Source organism: Oreochromis aureus, linkage group 6 (assembly GCF_013358895.1).
Source record: "Oreochromis aureus strain Israel breed Guangdong linkage group 6, ZZ_aureus, whole genome shotgun sequence".
Classification (NCBI taxonomy): Eukaryota; Metazoa; Chordata; class Actinopteri; order Cichliformes; family Cichlidae; genus Oreochromis; species Oreochromis aureus.
The window spans coordinates 28,838,928-28,856,203 of NC_052947.1; the positions used below are offsets into that span (position 1 = coordinate 28,838,928).

At 41.2% G+C, this 17,276-nt stretch overlaps 2 long non-coding RNA genes across 2 annotated transcripts; one reads left to right on the forward strand and one right to left on the reverse strand.

The window, feature by feature from the left end:
• Positions 1-586: 586 nt before the first annotated feature.
• LOC120440802 lies at positions 587-1,460 on the reverse strand. The gene is made up of 3 exons (XR_005613526.1): positions 1,315-1,460; positions 714-1,060; positions 587-602 (listed from the first exon to the last, which is right to left on the reverse strand). It is a non-coding gene; the product is annotated as an uncharacterized LOC120440802 (long non-coding RNA).
• A 6,207-nt stretch (positions 1,461-7,667) lies between these two features.
• On the forward strand, positions 7,668-16,941 carry LOC116311812. The gene is made up of 3 exons (XR_004198834.2): positions 7,668-8,223; positions 8,568-8,902; positions 16,781-16,941. It is a non-coding gene; the product is annotated as an uncharacterized LOC116311812 (long non-coding RNA).
• The last annotated feature ends 335 nt before the right edge of the window (positions 16,942-17,276 follow it).

The window sequence follows — 17,276 nt, forward strand, 5'->3', positions numbered from 1 at the left end:
CATTCACAGAGGAAGAGGACACAAAGGGAGGACACGCAGAGCCTGTGTTAAAGTCAGAAATCCAAATCTTTAGTCAAAAACAGGCAGCGGTTACAAACAGGAAGACAAGCAGTCCATTAAACAGTCTACAGGGTCAAACATACAGAGAATTCAAACAGCAGTAAAAAATAACTGGACACTGAAAAACCTAAAGCAATGTGTGGCACAATAAAAGGAAGCAGCGCAGTATATTCACTGAATTATCATCAATTACAAAAGAGAAAAACAACGATTTCTAAGGTTTATTTTCTTAATTGCAGTTAGAGTGTAGCTGGTAAAGATGGAAACATACGGAATGTAAACTGTGTGAGTTTGTTGAACTTTGTTAGTAACAAATGAGGTAAAAAAAACCCCAGACAAAACCCAGAAAGAAGCTCTCACTATCCATTAATAATTAGACAGCATCTAAACATTCTGGTCATGGATTTTTACAGTCTTAGTTCCGCTTGCTGTCATCATTATAATCATCATGATCAGTGGCGAGGTCCTGAGGTGGGCGGGGCTGTCTCTGGTGATGTCACCGTGAAGGTACAGCAGAAGTGTCAAATGTTTGACATTTGACACTTCCACATTAAGGGGAAGAAGAAGAAACAGTGTTCGCTCAGAAAGTAACCAGGCCGTTAGAAATGGATGGCATGTGTTTATAGTTACTGTAGTTAGGTAACTCTACTTACCAAAAGCAGAAGCACACAGATGGCAGATCAGATGCTGAATGTTGCAGGAACATGCTCATGTGTGGTGATCATTCAATGCTGCTCCTGCAGGTTAGACAGTCCAAGACTGATATACTGCCCATGTGAGAGTTTGAAAACACACATGCAAAGATTTATTTTGTGTTACAGTCAAAGTTGGATGTTCGTTTTTGTCCTTTAAAAATGTTTGTGTATTTGAAAGCACTAACATTTAAGGATGACTCGGATCGTCTCTCTCTAAGAGTGTCTCCTTTAAAGGGGAGACAAGTGTATCCACTGATCCACGTCACTTTACCTGGACCTCCTCTCTCCCTCACTCAGAAACACTCCTAATATAACCAAGCAAATAAATAATATTGAAGATTTACTTACATCATTACAAAAACAGCAAAAACATCTCCCTTTGATTCCATTTCTCCATTCCTGCTAAACATCAGGCAACAAATATCCCAGAAAATCACAGTAAAATGTAAAGCACATATTTTCTCTGCTTTGTCTAACCTCTGCAGAGCCCCTCTGTCAAGAAAAACTTATCTGTAAGCATAAAACAAATATACATTTCATAACACTGCGCTGGACAAACCTCGGTCAGTTGATTTCCTCTGTGCAGTGCAGACGAGCATCAGTCAGCAAGTCAAGGCGGTGAGATGGACTGGTGCCCTTTGTGACTCTGCTAGTTCTTCTGAGGAAACACCACCGTCTCTCCACACCGTCACCATCTGTGAGCACAAACTGGCGCTCTGTCAGGAAATCAGATATCACACACACAGGGGTGAAGAAACATTAGAGCTCAACTTTGGATACTTTAGATCTAAACAGATCAAACTAGCTCTTAATCTCAGCAGTCAGTGAACAGACAAACAATGATACCATACTGATTCTGTATGAATACAATATGATATTTTCAATACAGGTGTCAAATTAATTTATTAAAACTAATACAGATATATGAATATATATATATATTTTGATAAATTAGTTTGCTAAATTATAAGAATATATTTTTATTTTTTTCATTTAATTGCAACTGAATGAATTAAATATTGAACAAAAATATATTGCCACATTCTGCATTCTCAAATACAAATTTCACAAAGTAAATTTTTGATTAACTGAAAAAATATGAATTACAAAAAATAATTGTATATTATTAAAATATTCTGCAACCATGACCAAAGTCAGAATCATCATTACAGTATTGTGGACTTAATGCTTGGGTAATAGTGATAAACTTCAGGGGAGATCATGATGACAGAAAACTGTAAACAACACTCTGAAGTCAAGCTTCTTTTCTTGTTTCTGTGACCTCAGCACGCTGACAGACTTGAAGTTGCTACAGATTTTAAAAAGTGATAATTATAGGGAAGAAACTTCTCTTTTCCATCTGTTTAATCAAACATTTGATTCCTCAGCTGTCTCAGTACTATAGCGTTCTGCAACTACAACTAACCTGAAGAGGCTTGGATTTGGCTGCAGGTACCTCTGTACATCCTCCTCAGCAGCACACATGTGGGTACCATTTAATCACACTTCTTCCTGAGCTTTGCTTCATCACAAGACTAAAGGTAGCATCCCGTGTCACGGTCTTATCATCATCCAATTGGAGAAGAAACATTTACAGGCCTCCTGGTTTTGTTTTCTGATCCTGCAAAGAGACTGAGGACAACAAAGCCCAGAGAACACGAGATACACAACATCCAACATTCAGACTCAAACAACCTCCATAAATGAAGAGCACCACGTTGGTTCAGTTATACTAGATATAAGCATACTTCACATTACTGTGTATGAATAATAATCAAGAGACAAACTGTGAAGATGCAGAGCATGATGTCCCATCATCAGACTGTAAACAAACATCCACCAGGCTTCTTTGTTGGCAGAGGTGATGATTCTCCCATCAGGGATCAGTAGCGTGTATTAACCTGTGGTATAAGCAGCAGTCAGTGAAATATTACTGTTTCAGATAAGAAATCTAGCACATAAAAGCCAGGGTGGGAGGGATCTCTGCAAACTGACTTACCTCTGCCAGTGTGAGGCTGTTCCTCCAGCCTCAACAAAAATCTGACTCTCCAGTCACAGACAAACAAAAAACTCCAGCTGGGAGATAGAAAACGCTGTCTGGGTCTTGCTGGATGTTGCTGGTCAGAGTCCACACATTAGCAGAGTGCTGCTTGGTCCCACTGACCCATGTGGACAGTGACTGTGGAGAACTGTTCTGGAAAAGAGAGAAGAGAATTAAAATGACAAAAAGCCATACGGGATTTCCACAAAGACTCTCTTGGAATCAGCAATCAAAAAATCATTGGTTCATATTTCAATTAAATATGAACAGGTTCTTTAACTGTAAGCAGTTAAGATCTGATTTGATTTACATCCTTCACACAGCACATTTGCCCAGACTGTCAGGTAAACATAAAATTAATCTCAGGTAACATGACTCGTAGTAGAGATTCAGTAAGAAAGATTGCCAGCTCTAATACTATTACCACACCAACAGCTCAGATTTCTAGAAGTATTTAAACAAATGTCAGTCTATCCATTCATTTTCTTCTGAATATTCAATTCAGGTTCACAGTGGGAGGGTGGGAGGTGTCGTGGAATTTTGTAAATAAAGTCTGCAACACAGAAAGAGCTGTGATCAAGCTATTTATTACTGCGTGCAGGAGAGCCAACACACATCAAACATCACAGTTCACAGTCATGCCAGGAAGTTACAAACTGATCCTACCACACTTCACGCGCCTCGCTATGAAACCTAACGGATCAATGGTTATGCTGTTTTGTGCCCTTGGCGTTATCAGCACCTGTAAAGGGAGCTGTTTTCTCAAACTGCTGACACTGAAGCAAGTTCATCTAGTTTTAGAAACTTTCACTGAACAGTCTATAATAGTGTCACAACTAAGCATATGCATAAGCACTTAAATACTTTAAATGAGAATAACAGAAAATTTCAGGAGCTAGAGCCTGACCCAGTAGTCATAGGTAGAGCACACCTGGACAGGTCACCAGTCTGTCAGAGGACTAACAGAGAGACAGACATCAGAGTAATAAAATTAATGTAAGCTTGCTACAGCTGTATGTATGAACATGTGTTTCTGTGCTCAAAGCTCCCCTCTCAGGAACCTGCAGTTCATTTTAAGTCTACTTTAAACAGACCTCACAAAAGGCTGATGTGGCTAGGTCAGTAGTCTGATTTAAGTACGATACCTTTGGCCAGGGATTAATCTGGTACATCGCTTCACTGCAGTCTTACGTATTTTCCCCACACCTGAATTAAAAAATACTAATATTTACATATAACAGATTCAGCTGATGCAGCCTGACTCAATCTGATTCTAGATGTTCAGCACACACACAGAGACACAGAGGTACTGTTTAAAGTTTAGTGTTAACCTGAGTCACTGATCATTTACAGTATTACAGAGTCTGGCAGTCTTTGCATGATGTCCACGTCACTGTAAGTTTCTAGCTGACTCTCAGGTGTGACAGGTGTGCCAGCAGGAAAGAGTAATAATAACCTCAATAAGAGGACCCACCACGTCAATTCTCGACGCGAGGGGGGTACCCGGCGCGTTGGTAAGTGAAGCAGAGGGAGCCTGACCATGCGTCACACATTTGACGAGTTAGGAGTGAGAATGTGTTGTTAAATTTAGCTGAAATAGTTTTACAAGTAAAAATGACTATTAAAGTAGTTAACCTGACTAAAAAACCTCACTCAACTAAACTAAGACAAAAGTTTAGACAACGTGTGATTTTTCATCAACATAACATAAGGTAAGGTTGTGTTACAAGAACAAACTCTATTTCTTGACTTAACTTAAAATTTTAACGCAGCCCTTTACATTATACTTTTATGTTATAGCAACATAATTTAATTCAATTAAATTTTATTTAAAACTCCCTTTTAACAGGAAGAAACCTCAAGCAGAACCAGGCTCAGGGAGGGGCGGCCATCTGCTGCTACCGGTTGGGGTGAGAGAGGGAAGACAGGATAAAGACATGCTGTGGAAGAGAGACAGAGATTAATAACAGGTACTATTCAATGCAGAGAGGTCTATTAACACATAGTGAGTGAGAAAGATGACTGGAAAGGAAAAACTCAATGCATCATGGGAATCCCCCGGCAGCCTACGCCTATTGCAGCATAACTAAGGGAGGATTCAGGGTCACCTGGTCCAGCACTAACTATATGCTCTTCAGTTCCAAAGGAGCCTCTTGCAATAAGATGTGAAACATCCTGACATCCTGATCTTTCTTTCTATTCTTTTTTGGGGGGTTTCAGAAATGACTCCATGGATTAAAGAGCCATTATGATGTTTAAACTAGCTAATTTAAAGTCTCCAAAATGACTAAAATCACATAAGAAAAACACAAACAAATTTGGATATATTTTTAATTTGTAATTTTTTTATTTCATGCCTAATTAGATATTTCAAAAATCAAGCGCCAAATCACAAAGTCTCCTCCCTGTTTGTACTGTAAGGTCAAAACCCTACAGTACTACAGAGAACCCCAACAATCAAATGATCCCCTTTGAGCAAGCACTAGGCGACAGTGGGAAGAAAACTCCCTTTAACAGGAAGAAACTTCCAACGGAACCGGGCTCAGGAAGGGGCGGCCATCCGCTGCAACCGGTTGGGGGTGATGGAAATCAAAAAGGAGACGAGATGGCATCAACTACAGTTATTAAAATTTGGATTTGAGGGCTGATCAAGAAATTTTATGGTGAGTGTTTACATTTTTGATTTGGCAGGGCAGAGGGGAAAAGCCAAAATGGTCGTTTTAATCATCGCTTTCCCTACAATACAGAAAGCTTATTATCTGCTGGTGCGGCGAAACAGTCGTCCTACAGATGAGAAAAACCGACGTATGCGACTTGGTTTCTTGGGTAGTTTGACTGCCTCTTCTATGAAAGTCACTGCAATTATGTTGTCATTGAGTGGGAGATTTAATTCCATCATTTGCAGAACTCTTTCTGCACTATTCCACTTTTTACACAGCGCTTTGAAAATCCTCTTGTAAAGCTTGTAGGGCTTCATTAAGAGAATTTCATCAAATTTATCATCGATTTCAGCCCAGATTTTGTTGGTAAGCCTCTTGTAGATGGCTTCAACTTCTCCCCAACTGATGACTTTACCTGATTTTTTTACCACCTGCTTAACCAGTTCTTCCATACACATTTCCAACAAAGATCTGTATTCGTTTCTGTTTTCTTTCTTGTCTGTTGGACTTCGGGGTTCATCGGTTTGTGTTTTTTTGTGATTTTGTATTAAAATATTTTTCCTGTCAATACAGCAGTTACAAGTGTGATTATGAATTTCTTCTTCTGTATTCGTCACATTTACAGACGTCAGGGGCATGGCATTTTCTTTAGGCTCTGAAATAACAGCTGACACACTGATTGTCTCTACCATGTCAGAGTCAACTATGTTGGAATTCTGCATGCAGCACAGACAGGGGCAAAACAGTCGACCTACAGATGAGAAAAACTGGCGTTTGCGACTTGACCTCTTGGATAATTTGGCTGACTCCTCTATGAACGTTTTAACAATTATGTTGTTAACACCTGACAGATTTAATTGCATGAATAGCAGAACAATTTCTGTACTTTCCCACTTTTTAGATAGGGTTTTGAAAATCATCTTGTGGAGGATTTTGAAATTGTGTAAGGAGATTTCATCAACTTGATCCTTGATTTCAGCCCAGATTTTGTTGGTAAGCCTCTTGTAGATGGCTTCAACTTCTTCGCAACTGATGACTTTGCCTGATTTTTTTACCACTTGCTTAACCAGTTTTGCCATACATATTTGCAACAAAAGTCTGTATTTTTCTTTCTTTCTTTCTTTGTTCTCTATTGGATATCCAGGCTCATCAGTTTCCCTGCTGATACAGCACTTCCAGTTGGAACACAACTTCCAGTTGCTAAAGCACTCACAGCTGCAGATACAACAGCAGATATTGCAGTTGCAAATGAAATCCTCACTTCTTTCGTTTTTAGGCTCTGAAATAACAGCTGGCACACTGAATGGATCTTCCATGTCAGAGTCAACTGTGTTGGAAGTCTCCATGCAGCACAGAGCGATGTTTTTGCATATTTTCTTCAAACAGCATTCTTTCTTTTCTTCATTCTCTATTGGAGTTCCAGGCTCGTGAGTTTTTCTTTTTTTGTGATTTGAAGTGTTTTTCCTGCGGCCAAACCAGCAACAGCAGTTACAAGTGTAATTATGAATTTCTCCTGTATTTGTCATATTTGCAGATGTCAGGGGCATTCCATTTTCTTTCGGCTCTGAAATAAGAGCTGGCATAGTGACTGGATCTTCAGTGACGGGGACTGAGTCACTTTTACCTGTGTTATTGCCCATTGTTTTCGTATATGTTCTTTGCTCTTTGCTTTTCTCTTTTCGATAGCTTTGAAAATTGTTTAGTGATATAAAGTGAGGGGATCTATTTAAGGGTTTGGGTGTTACGCAATGTCCTTTCATGTGTAAATCCTTTGATCTAAACTCCGCCCAGTGAGCAAAAAATAAACTGGCGCGCCAGCGGTTGCTTAGCAACCGCACCATTGATGACTAAACACAGACACAGATCAGAATCAGACCAGTTACCCTTTATTGTATCAACTCATCCGGCTCAGATCTCTTCATCGTCGCTTGTTGTTGTTGTCAACAGCTGACAATTAAGCTAACACTATGTCCACTAACGTTAGGCTGGAGTGTCCCAAAAATCAAACACTGCCTCTGATAACTAGTTTGATTACATTCTACCATCGTGTGACAGTAATGTCTACGGTGACGGTAGACGGTTATGTCTTTTCATTGGCCACTCCGGGCCAATGAAAAGACATACTGTAGACTCTGGCCCAATAGGAGCGCCGAATCCCATTGTAGACGACCAATCATCTTGTCGACGGAAGTTGCGTCACCAAAACAAGAACACGCAGCGGGACAGCGAAGCAGCTGCAACTCCGCTGTTTTACTGGAAACTGGCATTTTTATTATGTTTACGGCGAGTTATAGACTCTAGATATAGCGGAAATTACACGACGCTGAATAGCGCATTTAATCCTTTTCTTTTATGGTAAATGTTAGCTGCGCGTTAGCCAACATCTAATGTATTACGCCCATTTCTAGTCTTTTCAGTGGCTACAACTGATGATGGCGACACTAGCAATTCGTGTTATAAATCCAGATGCCCCTGCACCTTGTCAGCAAGCCGGGTGAGAAGTATGGTCTTCACCAAACCTCTACAGGAGCAACTCAGCCGAGTTGCTGACTTCCCTCACGCACAGAAGCTTCTTCGAGCAGAGGGTATCCACGCGCCTTCACGTCAGCAGTGCCCCCGGTAGACTGCAGCGAGAACTGCCAGCATCTGAACCATCCAGACTGTCTGTCTCTCTCGTCATGGTCATCTAAATGCAATGCACAGTAATAGCGAACGGTGTGTGGAGCTGAATGAGGCCGAGACCCAGCTCAATATTCAGCTCAAACAGGTGGACAAACTCACAGAGTAAATGACTGGCTATTAGTTGATTGATTGATTGAATCTTTATTTTGAACATGTTGAAAAAGTACAACAACATAGAATAAAAAGAGAAAAATAAACAAAGCAAAACAAAAGGAAAACGAGCAACCACAACTACAAATAACTTTCATGTTCAAAAAGGAGCAGGAAGAAGCATAAGCTTATTTAATCCCACCCTTTTCCACTATCTAGTAACCAATAGACTACAGAAATACCTCCTTGCAATTACATTATATGTTATGTGTATTTTTTTTTATTATTAATTTTTTTATATATATACATAGATAATTGATTGTATTATTTTACGTGTAGATCTTGGAGCAAATTGGTGCCCAGGAAAAAACACACTGTGGCTCTACAGCAGGCCATTCACAACAAAGAAGCTCCACTGCGAGTAGCTCAGTCCGGACTTTACCTTCGCTCCCTCAGACCCAACATGGAGCTCTGCAGGGATGAACCCCAGCTCAGGTATGCATACACAAAACAATAAACTTCTTTGTCTTTCTCACTTCTCTGTTTTTTTGCTTCTGTAGTTTGTAGGGGAAGTTGAAGCAGATTGATCCCACTCTGGCATCTCTACACCAGAAGCTGAGCAAAGCCAGAGAGTGCCTGTCTCATCTGGAGGAGTCACGCATGGATACTGAAAGGTTCAACACTTCTTTGTTTGTCTCATTTTTGTGTTGCTGTAATTAGTAATAAATCATGTGTACAAGAAAGCCTAAATCCTAATACTGGAAAAAAACACTGCATTTCAGTTCCTTTTCATAGCCATAATATTCTTTATTCATTCACGTATGCTAAAAAAAATTGACAATATGGGGCTCAAACAGAACTACCTTGGAGTGCAAGTGTTAAAAACTGCTACAGATTCTACAGGTATTCAGAGGAATACCTATAACTACAGGCAATGTACATAACAGGTGTACAGCTGAGAGAAGACAGGCTAAACAAAAAGTATACTTTTTTTAAGAGGACAGTAAGATTAGATCACAGTTTAATGCAGATATGTGCTTCTGAGAAATGGTTATGACTGATATAAAGATGAATTTTTACAATTAGTAATGAAGGCATTAATATGACCGCATATTTGATGTCAGTTTTGTATACTGTTCGGTTTGTTTTGGTTCTGCTGATTTAGCATTGATATGTAAAGCACATATCTTCTATCTCAGGGATATCTTCATACACATGATCACCATCGTCATTATCGTAGATGTGCCAGTTGTCCTGCTGCTCAGAAGAATCCAAATTGAAACACACTGTTAGGTTTATATTGTTGGATTGTCATTTATGCTTAGAAATATATAATCATATATGCTTAGAGGTATATAATCAATTGTATAATGATAGAGGTCTGATCCTTAGTAGTCTGCAAAAACGCTGTGTGCCTTCCAGAGTGTTCTGGCATCAGTGTTGGGTGTAATGTGTTAGGAAGTAACGCGTTACTGTAATTAAATTACTTTTCCACTGAAAAAGTAGAGTAACTAATTACTGTTCATTTTTAGGTATTTTAATTACAGTTACTTACAATGTACTTGCGTTACATTGTAAAATAATTAAACTCACTGAATATCATTATTTAATTTCAATAATTTATCTTCTGAAGGTAGAAGTAAACTCTGCCGCTTTACCATCGCTGTAGTGCAGGTGCACGTCATTTTGCGCCAGTTTGCTGCATAGTCGTATTCTAAAGCGGAAGATGTCGGACTCGGCTGAAGCGTGTGGCTGTTTTATGAAGTGGACATATTCCCGTCTCTTCACTTTTCTGAAACAAGCAGACAAGAATATTACAGTAATATGTAAGCTATGTCCTGGGGAGAAAAAACTATTGGGCGCTGTTAATAGCATGAGTAATCTACTGACGCGCCTGACACGAGAGCATAGATGAACACTTCTGAGTGATCCTTGTTCATCATCCATGGATAACACCGCGGCAACTCCTGCTAAGCAGGCAAAACTTGATTTTACTTCAGCAGCACAAAAAGCGTCTGAAGGTGAGCTTAAAAAATGATTGCAGGCTACATTGTGGAAGAGATGCTACCGCTGTGTACTGTAGAGTCTCCGTCTTTAAAAACATTTTATTATTTAAAGAGTTTAATTTCTGTTGTTTGCCGACTCAAGGTTTATTGGGATTTTAAGAAGTATTTAGTTAAATTACTTATTTAGTAATTAAGTTACTTTTCTGACACAGTAATTAGATAAGTATTTTAAATACAATATTGACTAAGTAATTAGTAATTAATTACTTTTTAAAAGTAACTTACCCAACACTGTCTGGCATGCACACACATCCTAAGGTCATGAGAGAGGTCGTACCTTCTCTTACTGATTTATGGTATAGGAGGACACCTACTCTGCATCTGTTTAAGTATAGGAGCCCTTTGTTTAGGTGGACCGCTGGACTCCTGGCAAAGGGCCATATACACACACACACACACACACACACACACACACACACACACACACAGTACCTCCACATACACACACATACCTACACGTACACACAGACGGTAGTCTTTAATCACATGTATGCCTGTGTAAGATGTCACATGTTAATGAACCTATGCATATTCATGTAACCACAATAAGGAGCAGTGCTACGGGGGAGCTCACGGAGAGTGACTGGGGTCACAACGCTCGTCTCGGATATCTCCCTCATGCACGAGATCACACAAAGAGCTCTGGTAACTTGCGTCTTGCTTTTGCCATTGTAGTAAAATTGTCTCTGATTGTTCCAGCGATGGGGTTGTGCCTAGACAACCCTATCACACACCTCAACAACACCTCAAGTCTAAAAAACAAAAAGAAAGAAAGATTACAATGACAAAGGAAACTCACAGTGAAATTCAGAGGTCACAATAAGATGGACACATGGTATAATAATTTCTTGATGATAACAGATTTTTTTGGCCCACTAGCACCAGGTGCATTTATTTCTCTGATCTTTTAGCCTAAATTGAGTAAATAGGAGTCTACAGAAATGTAATATTGAAATAATGCACACATGTTAGAGGACATGGTGGGAAGATGTGCCTGAGAAAAAAACTTAAAATTTGCAGGCCCACCGTCAAAGCAAGCTTAATCGCCAGTACAGTGGGCACGCAGTGTCATGGTCCTGGGTCGTGCGACCCAGTGTTTTGAGTTTTAGTTTATTTTGATGTTTATTGTTTGTTTAGGTTCATTAAGTTATTCCAGCTCATTTGTAATTATATTACCCTTGTGTTTAGTCTCTCTTGCCCTTCATGTGTGTTATGTCTGTGTGCCTTATGTTGTCAAGTTCTTGTAGTTATTCTGCCATCTTCCCCTGTACGCAGTCTCCCTGGTTCTGCGTCTACGTGTCATGTTTCATGTCTATGCAGTTATGTTAAGTTCATGCCATGTTTCATTTCCATGTCTATGTCTGCGTGTTTCCTGTTTTATTTTGGAAGAGTCTGGTGTTCTTTGTTCAGTGTAGTTAGTGTTACTCTCCCCAAAACTACAACATAGTAAATAATTATGTAAGGTGATTTTATTTACCCTGCCCAGCGTCTACTATGACTTCAGTGTAGATGTCATTTCCAAATAAGGAGATGCCACACCAGTATTTCCCTGCATCCCTTTTCTGCAAATCGAAGATCGTCACAGTGAAGATTTGAGCCTTTGTGTCATCATTGATGGAGTATTTGTTGTTTTTCGGTTGTGTCATCACGGTAAGAACATCACTGTTGGCACAGTTTGACTTGCACAGGTACTTCTCAGATTGAAATCCCTTTTCATAGGAACAAGAAACATTAACATCTGCCCCCTCATATCCAGACACATGGATCACCTCTGCTGTGCTGGTGACACACCTCAGAGAAACTGTAAACAGAAGAAAACAGTGTTAAGTACAGATAGGGACAGCTGGTATGGGCTGACAGGGCTAAGCCCTCTCTATGCTTTTCAAGAAAAAAAATGCAAGAAATTATATAAAATTTCCTTTTCGCCTCTGCAGGCGGTGTATCCTTCAACCTCGGGTCCTCTACCAGAGGCCTGGGAACTTGAGGGTCCTGCCTAGTATCTTAGCTGTTCCTAGGACTGTGCTCTTCTGGACAGAGATCTCAGATGTTGTTCCTGGGATCTGCTGGAGCCACTCGCTTAGCTTGGGAGTCCCTGCACCTAGTGCTCCGATTACAACTGTGACCACTGTTACCTTCACCCTCCACATCTTCTCGAGCTCTTCTCTGAGCCCTTGGGACTTCTCCAGCTTCTTGTGTTCCTTCTTCCTGATGTTGTTGTTATTGAGTATCGCTACATCTATCACTACAACCATCTTCTTCTGTTTGTCTACCACCACGATGTCCAGTGAGCCACCACCATTTGGTCTGTCTGTACCTGGACGTCCCACAGGATCTTAGCTCTGCCATTCTCCACCGCCGTCTCCCATTTTGACCTCAGGACTTCCAGGCCATACTCTGCACAGATGTTTCTGTATACTATGCTGGCCACTTGGTTATGGTGTTCCATGTATTCCCTGCCTGCTAGCATCTTGCACCCTGCTGTTATGTGCTGGATTGTCTCAGGAGCATCTTTACACAGCCTGCACCTGGGGTCTTGCCTGGTGCAGGCCTCTTGTGCTCAGAACTTGTTCCTGTGCTGCCATGATTAGTGCCTCTGTGCTGTCTTTCAGTCCAACTTTGTCCAGCCACTGGTAAGACTTCTGGATGTCAGCCACTGATAGGTTTGTAGCATAAACCTATTTGCTGGAACGCTCAGGACAATTTGCTACACAGCAAAATCAAGACACAAGTAGGCAAAGTTCTTTGTAGTACTCATGCATGAGGGAGGCCTGCCTGGAGCCAAGTGTCGTTCCACCCACTTGACCTCCGTCAGACTCTCAGCCAGGTTCCCCATAGCACTACTTTTATTGTGGTTACATGAATATGCATAGGTTCATTAACATATAACATCTTACATAGGTATACATGTGGACAAAGAATACCTTGTCTGTGTGTGTGTGTGTGTGTGTGTGTGTGTGTGTGGGGGGTCAAGATGTGACCCCGTGAAGACTCCCCAAAGCTGGTGCCAGGAGTCTAGCGGTACATCTGAACAAAAGGCCCTTACACTCAAACAGATATACAGGGAGTGCAGAATTACTAGGCAAATGAGTATTTTGTCCACATCATCCTCTTCATGCATGTTGTCTTACTCCAAGCTGTATAGGCTCGAAAGCCTACTACCAATTAAGCATATTAGGTGATGTGCATCTCTGTAATGAGAAGGGGTGTGGTCTAATGACATCAACACCCTATATCAGGTGTGCATAATTATTAGGCAACTTCCTTTCCTTTGGCAAAATGGGTCAAAAGAAGGACTTGACAGGCTCAGAAAAGTCAAAAATAGTGAGATATCTTGCAGAGGGATGCAGCAGTCTTAAAATTGCAAAGCTTCTGAAGCGTGATCATCGAACAATCAAGCGTTTCATTCAAAATAGTCAACAGGGTCGCAAGAAGCGTGTGGAAAAACCAAGGCGCAAAATAACTGCCCATGAACTGAGAAAAGTCAAGCGTGCAGCTGCCAAGATGCCACTTGCCACCAGTTTGGCCATATTTCAGAGCTGCAACATCACTGGAGTGCCCAAAAGCACAAGGTGTGCAATACTCAGAGACATGCCAAGGTAAGAAAGGCTGAAAGACGACCACCACTGAACAAGACACACAAGCTGAAACGTCAAGACTGGGCCAAGAAATATCTCAAGACTGATTTTTCTAAGGTTTTATGGACTGATGAAATGAGAGTGAGTCTTGATGGGCCAGATGGATGGGCCCGTGGCTGGATTGGTAAAGGGCAGAGAGCTCCAGTCCGACTCAGACGCCAGCAAGGTGGAGGTGGAGTACTGGTTTGGGCTGGTATCATCAAAGATGAGCTTGTGGGGCCTTTTCGGGTTGAGGATGGAGTCAAGCTAAACTCCCAGTCCTACTGCCAGTTTCTGGAAGACACCTTCTTCAAGCAGTGGTACAGGAAGAAGTCTGCATCCTTCAAGAAAAACATGATTTTCATGCAGGACAATGCTCCATCACACGCGTTCAAGTACTCCACAGCGTGGCTGACAAGAAAGGGTATAAAAGAAGAAAAACTAATGACATGGCCTCCTTGTTCACCTGATCTGAACCCCATTGAGAACCTGTGGTCCATCATCAAATGTGAGATTTACAAGGAGGAAAACAGTACACCTCTCTGAACAGTGTCTGGGAGGCTGTGGTTGCTGCTGCACCTAATGTTGATGGTGAACAGATCAAAACACTGACAGAATCCATGGATGGCAGGCTTTTGAGTGTCCTTGCAAAGAAAGGTGGCTATATTGGTCGCTGATTTGTTTTTGTTTTGTTTTTGAATGTCAGAAATGTATATTTGTGAATGTGGAGATGTTATATTGGTTTCACTGGTAAAATAAATGATTGAAATGGGTATATATTTGTTTTTGTTAAGTTGCCTAATAATTATGCACAGTAATAGTCACCTGCACACACAGATATCCCCCTAAAATAGCTAAAACTAAAAACAAACTAAAAACTACTTCCAAAAACATTCAGCTTTGATATTAATGAGTTTTTTGGGTTCATTGAGAACATGGTTGTTGTTCAATAATAAAATTATTCCTCAAAAATACAACTTGCCTAATAATTCTGCACTCCCTGTACGTGTGTTTGCTATACCATATATCAGCAAGAGAAGATACGACCTCTCCTAGGAGACGTGTGATCTATGCCAGAACACTCTGAAGAGGAGTGAACGCACTCCCCTCTTCATGCTACACAGAGTTGTTACAGACCTCCTAGGATGAGACATTCTTTCAATATGCCATCAACTATATACTTCTAAACACAAATGATTACATGTTTCTCAATACAAATGACAATAATAAAATATAAACCCAAGAGCCACTTCCTCTGTCTGCCGGTGGTAGATGCAGGGTCCTGTCCTTCCATGACAGTTTCTCCTCCTCCTCTATCTTGGGTTTCTGCTGCGTGAGGTATTCACTAAGCACGCAGTCGGTTGGGGCCATCTTCCTGATGTATTTGTGGATGTTCGTTGCCTCATCCTGGACTATGGTGCTGACACTCACTGGTCCTCGGCCTCCTTCCTTCTGCTTAGCATACAGCTTCAGGGTGCTGGACTGAAGCTGCCTCCATGCATGGAGGCTGAAACCCTCCATGCATGGTCAGGAGCTTCCTGGTCAGTGGCTTCTCTCTCCTCCTTTGGCCAGCTTATTATCCCAGCAGGGTACCTGATCACAGGCAGGGCATAGGTATTGATAGCCCGGATCTTGTTCTTACCATTCATTTGACTCCTCAGAATATGCCTGACCCTCTGCAGGTACTTGGTGGTTACAGCTTTCCTAGCAGCCTCGTCCTGGTTCCCATTTGCCTGTGGGATCCCCAGGTACTTGTGGCTGTCCTCTATGTCTGCAATGTTGCCTTCTGGTAGTTTAATCCCCTCAGTTCTGACTACCTTCCCTCTCTTTATTATTATCCAACTACACTTCTCCAGTCCGAATGGCATCCCCATGTCCTTGCTGTATACCCCACCAGAATATGCTGTATATCCTGGTGGATATAAAGCAAAGAAATTAATGGTTCCTTAAAATCTTAAAATGGGTTTTAAGGAAGCTGGGAAATTCCCATTTCTTTTAAATAAACACAAAAAAACTTTCTAAAATGCAGCAGCAGTGTTACACCTTGCCAACAACTCCACATTCCTCTCTGTACCTGGATAGTGCCTGCCCACAGCACCAAAGGACTCTGCGAGCGATCTTTGTCTCACCCTACGAGCACCTGTCCCTTACCTCCTTTTCAGTCTGCCTCATCTCTGTGCTATGTGCTATTCTGTGATCTCAGGAGCACACATGTTACTCCAAGCTAAACACAAAATACAATTTCATTGTATGTCTTTTAGCTAAGAAAATGGATGGAATTTCTTCTTGTTGAGAAAATTATATTTGATGAATGATTGTGATCTGTCCCAGATTGGTTTAGACATATTTGTAAGTGGTGACCAAAAACTGGAATCAAGTATTTGTAATAAGTGGCAATGAATCTTTCACATCGCTGCAGATGAATTTTGGTTCTCTCTTTTCTGCAGAAGCAGTCTATAACAACTATACTGCTAACAAGACTATGAACAAATATGCCTTCACTTGAAACAATACCAAAAATACATTACTATGCATGACCTAGGTATATCGTGACCCAGGAATTTGACAATAACCAAATGAACACTAAAAATCCCCAAAATGCGCATAACCAGGAAAAGAAGGAGTATTGCTGCACTTTCATGGTTTTGCTGTGGATAAAATTTTTCACACACATTAGCTTGAAAGCATAATCACATTTTCATTGCAGTCTTGCTTTATTTGAACACTTATTATTGGAACTTTTTGCCATATTCATCAGTTTCCAGCCACAGAAATAATCTGAGTTACAGCAAAATTTTCCTATGAATCATTTCCTCCACTAGAGAGAGCTCTTGAGCTTCATTGTCTCCCCTCTCCTCACATTGCTTTACAGCGACCTGGTTTCTGCCTCAAGGACAACATGAAGGCCTGGGGTGACTTCTACCTGCTGCGGAGACTCAGGTTGTTTGGAGTAGAGGGCCCACTCCTGAAGACCTTCTATGACTCTGTGGTGGCCTCAGCCATCTTTTATGGTGTGGTCTGCTGGGGCGCCAACATCTCTGCTGGGGACAGGAAGAGACTGAACAGGCTGATCCGAAGGGCCAGCTCTGTTCTAGGATGCCCTCTGGACCCAGTGGAGGTGGTGAGTGACAGGAGAATGGCGGCTAAGCTGTCATCCCTGTTGGACAACATCTCCCACCCCATGCATGAGACTGTGACAGCACTGAGCAGCTCCTTCAGTGGGAGACTGTGGCACCCACGGTGTGGGACGGAGAGATTTCGCAGGTCTTTCCTCCCCACTGCTGTCAGACTCCACAATAAAGACTTTTGCAGCTGATCAAACACACACATCCACACATGTGCAATAACACTAATGTGCAATAATCTTT